The sequence below is a fragment of the Eucyclogobius newberryi genome, unplaced genomic scaffold (genome assembly GCF_026437365.1).
Source record: "Eucyclogobius newberryi isolate DKJ021-1_F unplaced genomic scaffold, fEucNew1.0.hap1 SCAF_8, whole genome shotgun sequence".
Lineage (NCBI taxonomy): Eukaryota > Metazoa > Chordata > Actinopteri > Gobiiformes > Gobiidae > Eucyclogobius > Eucyclogobius newberryi.
This window is the reverse complement of record NW_027316500.1, coordinates 11088682-11094717: the sequence shown is the minus strand read 5'-3', so window position 1 is coordinate 11094717 and position 6036 is coordinate 11088682.

The following is a 6036-nucleotide window of genomic DNA, read 5'->3' as shown; positions in this document are numbered from 1 at the left end:
GTCTAATATTTCTTTAATGCAATGTTTCTCCTTTTAATCCCAGTGTTTTACCATTTCCTGGCGATTTTGGACAAACCCAAACAGACTGCGTATATATATAGACTTCTCTGCTAACATCACAGCGCCTGGAAATTACACGTTGAAAGCACCAGAAGAAAAGTTGGAAAACCTTTTTCACTTGATAAAGCTCATGCCGACCTTCACCTGGAACGTACAAAACATGTCAAATCTTCTTAATATCATGGTTAAATACATTTGTTTGGGTCTAAAGTGAATCATCAGGCATAAGCGCTTGATAAGACTTTATAATTACACATTTATTAGCCTTAACAAAGCATGAACAGGCACTTTATTGATGATGAATAAATAGTTTATCAAGAACTATTCATGTTGAGGACATTTATTAAGTAGTTACTGACTTCTGGTGCATACAGCTCTTTGGTTTTTGTTATATGTTTTTCCCTACATTAGACCTGGAATAGCCCTATACACACATATATATATAGACCTGGTTTAGATTGGATAGTACTCGGAAAGCCAACATTTTATTTTGGTGTTCCACTCAATGACACAATGAGTTTTATTGGCCAAAAATACCTTGAAAAACATGCATTCTTACCGACTGCAGGGTCACCTCACCACAGATCTGACCTATAACTTCAACTCGTCATACTAAAATCTCAGCACCTCAACCAAAAAAATGAATTAAGCGACTGAAATATTATGGATTCCTTTGAAATGAGAGCGGCCTCATACTGTATATTATTACTGCCGTCTCTGTCTTTCAGGTGTAAAATGTCCCCGTGTCCTTACTCCTGACATACAGTAACTCTGGGCCATTGCAGTGGACAGCTGTGACGGGACGGCTCGTGTACTGGGACGGGGGGGAGAAGGGCTCGTGTACTGGGACGGGGACGGGGACGGGGGGCTGATCTTGAGGCTCCATCTTTTAACGGGATACGCCTGTTACCTCGCCCCCCACCCGCACCGCACCCGCCCCACTCCACACCATCAGCTTGATTATAAGCTATTACAGCGAGCCCCCTTCTTTTCATCAATCTGTGTTGCTGGGAGACCCTTCAGCTCTGTTTTAACGGCCTTTCTGACGTCCAACCATTCTCTCTTTCTTTCTTCATTTCTCTGGCTTTTTCTCTCCCTCTCTAATTCTCCTCTCTCGCTCTCTCTCCCTCTCTCTCTTTGAAAACGGATCCCAAGTCTTTAAAAAGTGGATGGGACTCCTGACCCATTCAAGGTGTATCCAATGCCCCACGCTCAGCAAGCCTCTTAAATGCAAAACAGACGGCACAGCAAATAAAGATCAAAGGCAGTGCTAGCCTCGCCTGCTCGACCCGCTGTCCGCACATGCCAAGTGACCCTCTCCCTCCCTCTCTCTCTCTCTCTCTCTCTCTCTCTCTCTCTCTCTCTCCCCCCTCTCATAGTCGTCAGCTCAGGGCCACCAAACCCGCCATGACACCGCCACAGCCCTCAATGTCAGTGTTTACGACCCAAGCACACAGGGTTAAAACCGGACTACATTTGTGGACCTCATTGTCACATCAAGGCAGCAATGACCCTGGGGATAAACCATGGCCTAAACGTCTCAGACCCAAAACCATTTTGAATTTAGCTGGTAGTTATTCTTTACTGGGTATTCATAAGCGTATTGTCTTGGAGTGATTTATAGCCTTGCGATGCTTTGATTTGAGATAAAAGAGAGTCCAAAGCATTCACATTTGGGAATGGTATGTCTAAATTTAACGTACATCAGCTTTGTGCATATAAAATACAGACTCAGCCACCTGCCACGTTGTAATGCCAAGTGCCGCGCTGTGGTTCTTTGGTTTTATAATGGCTTACAGTCCTGATTACCCTTCTCCATTCATCAAGGCTTGAGACTGTGGAACATTTCATGCCAACTAATAACATCATAATGAAGAGACAAGCAAGTGGCAGACCCTCCACCAGGGTCACCAATATTCAACTAGAAGTCTGTCCATGGATCGAGAGTAAGAAGCCATCCTAAACTACTGAATATTTAGACCGTTTATCCCTTGTTTCATCCAAAATAGCCCACCTCTTCAGCTGTACTTAGAGCCGCTGTGGAGGTTAGCTAAGGCCCTCACAGATGCTCCACAGCTACTTGACCTGTTTGTTCAGCTGCACAGCCGGCTGCATGTTTCTGCCCCTCACTCCATTCTCACATGACTCCTTCAAAGACACTTTGCTTCATGGGTTTCACCTTCCTGTTATCTGCGGCATTTCAGGACTTTTTTTATTTTCATATTGTAGCGCAAGAAGTGACCATGGTGCGTAGGTTGGCCAAAACTGTTTTTACTTCTAATTCTGAAATGCAAGTTTAAATATTCACTTAATAGATGAATATAGATAAAGTCGCATTGTGTAACATTACATCTGATTTAAAGGAGGGTCTGTTATCTGCTTGTGCTGGCTTTACTGAGAAAGTTTCGCAAAGTTCAGTATGTTATTAAAGGGATACATCATATAATATTGTTTGAATTGTGTTATTTATAAGCAATATGAAATAGAGTTGTAGTTTTTTAAAGTGTTAAATATATATATATAGATAAATATATATCTATATATATCAATGTCTATCTATATCTATTTAAATAGTATGCAATAAAACAACTTTAAGGTACATTTTATTTCAGTCACTCATCTATCATGCACCACACCTATTCTGCAATATAAAATTTTCGGTTAAGGTCAACTATTCCAGATTAAAAGTGCAAAAGAGCAAGGCTTTTAATTAGGTTTGCCAGAGCCGTTAGGGCCCTGTGGTAGTGTGGTGCAGACACTTCCTGGATTGTGCAACACCACCCATAATGTTACAGCAGCAGCAGTGGTACGAGCAGAGAAGAAAGTAGAGTTAAAAACGGCTTTCCCACAAACAACACCGTTTCACAACAAAACTGATGCCTGATTGTTGTCACACACCATTTAAAAGTGAAAGTGTTTACCATGGAGAATTGTTTTATAAGGTCCAGCAGAGGTGAAGTGCCTTTACAATTTGATTTCATGTTGACAAAGTTGGCAGATGTGGAACGTTTTGGCCTATTCAAGATATATTGTCAAATAATTTTAATAAGCATTTTACTGTCAAGTATTGCTAGTGTACAGATACAATCATAATGTGCATTTCAATTTAGTGAGATCATAGACTCATATGCCTGGAATGTTCCACAGTATGGCACAAATGAATCTATCTTGCATTTATTCCATTACAAGTATTTTTTTATTTAAAGTTTTATTCTCTCCATGGATGCGTTTTATGAAGTTCTGTGAAACTTTCCAGGCAAAACAATAACATGTCCATGGAGGATAGAGGGTTTCCGACCATCCACCCAAAAACTTACACAGTGCCCCTTTTAAGAAAGTCAAATACAATCATTATAGAAAAAAACGTTACTTTCCCATCTTGGAGGCAGACATCATAAAAAAACAGCACTCAATGTAGTGCATTGGAATAAAAGCCATGAAGGTGCATATTTATCTTTTCTTAGTCTTGGGATTTGACCTATTGAACATGTTTTGGTTTGATTAGTTACGTAGTACCTCAGATAGTCTTCCTTTTGTAAATAAATCATGCATCGTGAAAACCCTTTGTGCGACTAAATCAAACAGCCCTGTCAGACTGATGCTAAAGTGCATGTGGGAGCTGGATATTATTTCCTTCTTAAAATAAAAATAGAGGCAAAATACCAACAATCATATCTTGGCGATGCTTAATGAGCCCTTTGAGGTCCTTGATGATACACCACTAATTTGGTGCTGTGGATGCTTTGAAACATACCAGTCCTGGAAATAGTAACACAAAAGGCCCCATCATGGTTATCGCTAGCTTCAATTATGTTGTCTAAAGTTTTTTTCATAAATTGAACTTCTATAGAGTTGCACATTTTTACTTGCACTTGAGTTATATTATTTTGAAGTAACCATACTAATTATATATCAACACCTGTCCATGGGAGGCTTTTAGAACAAAACACAAAACATAATTTATCCGGTGTGCAACCCTACCCTGATTTCAGCCACTATTTCAGATGTTTTTGCTAAAGACGTTCAGGTCAATCTGCTGTTTTAAGTGAATGAGAAGAGAGTTCCAAAGCCTGGGCCCTTTGAAAGAAAAACTGGACAGACGTTCTGAACTTTGGAACTAGTCTCCACTGACAGGCCCTGCTGCTGTTGGCCTGGAGGGAAGGGACAGATTCTACGGTAAATTTAACATATTGTTGCCCTGGTTCTGGTTAATATCTTGGTAATTACTGGGCCTATCCACATGCCTAACAAATAATACATTTCAACATTTATGGATCATGGGTTTGTTTATACTGTATCTACGTAATAGCCTATAGAGTTATTTAGCCCTCTGCACTCTTAATCTGAAATTAAGACATGGGCGGGTTTCATGGGTTTCACAATGAGGAAAAATGTGGACTGTTGCTATAAGGATTTTGGAATTTCATGTATAGCATTTGAAGTTTCTTATTCTTAACCTGTTCAGCCTCCAATAGTTTTAGTTTGTCCTGCAAACAATTTTTTGTCTGCCTTTGTCCCTTTTTGGCAGAGGCCATGTCTACAATTCTGCCTCTCAAAACTGCTTTGGCTGAATCCCAGAAGATGGATGGAGAACTCACATTGTCTCAATGCCGTTTGACCAATTTTATATTTTTTAAACAAAGGGTCATTAAGCAGAGTGTGCTTTTTGTTTTTCTTTCAAATCTACTGCAATGTAAATACGGGCATGGTCGGTCCAATTTTGGTCTTCTGATGATGTATTTAATATATTATAATAATAATTGAATTCACTATAAACATATTTTCTAAGACCAAACTTTTGTTTTGGTTGTTTTTTGTTTGCTCTGAAACTGTCATTTAAAACAAAAAAAAAGTCTGGTCTGAAAAATTATCTTTAAAAAATACATATGTATTAGTGAAGTAAACACATTTCCATGAATATGTCCTTTAACCCATGAATACTCCACATTCATATAAGTGGTTCACCCAAGGTCACAAGGGGTCCTTATTTTTCTATTTAACACTAAATATTTACAGCTCCAGCTACAGTTTAGTGTAGGACTAGTTGGAGTGGAGGAGTTATTGCTTTCAGTGGAGACACGTGGGGCCTGTCTGGAGAAGAGATAGCGGCGCAGGGGGAAGGCTTAATGTTTTTAAATGAAGACGAACACCTCTCTTTGATCTCCCTTTGGCCCCTTCGCTCAGATAAAAATCCACTTACAGTAATCCCCGCCTCTGTCCAACCTTTTACTCTAACTCAAAGACTTGAAAGAGGAAGAATTGAAGAGATTATTGTTTTTTTTGTAGTTAAATAGGAAAAAAAAAAAAAAGTGTTGAAGTACCAGTAAAAAATAAAAGTACGGTATTTCTAACAGATTTTGAGAACTATCAATAAAGCATGTGTAGTGATTTTGATCATTTTTGGTTGATAGAAGTGACTGAATCATTAATTGAATTAGTCTAGTAATTTTTATTGATTTTTTCTTTTGTCAAAACCTGTTTTTAACCCAAAATCTTAAGGCAAGATCACAATGTGCAAATTCACCAAATTATCAAAATGAAAATTGCTCTATGTCTTAGACCAACTTTGGCCTGATTGCTTAAAATAATCCCACTCAGACGTATGAGACTTATGTCCTTATAACCCCAAAGAGATGTGATTTAACGCGCACTCTTTTGGTTGATAATATGAGCGCTAAGTGAAGGAATCTTGAGTTAACAGTGAAGCGCCTGAAGTGTACGCGACATGCTTGGGCCTGCCGTACCATGTCGTCCCGGACATCTTTTTTACCATCCACAAGACAGAATGAACCTTGTATGAATGGCGTTCTGTGTGCGACAATGACCGCAGTATAGAGCCAGTGGTCAGAGAAAGAGAGAGAGAGAGCAAGAGAAAGAGAGAAAGAAAGAAAGAAAGAAAGAGAGAAAGAAAGAGAGAGGGCCTGCAGCGAGTGAGTATGTGAAATTACCCAGGAATGTGAGGAGACATGCCAAAGA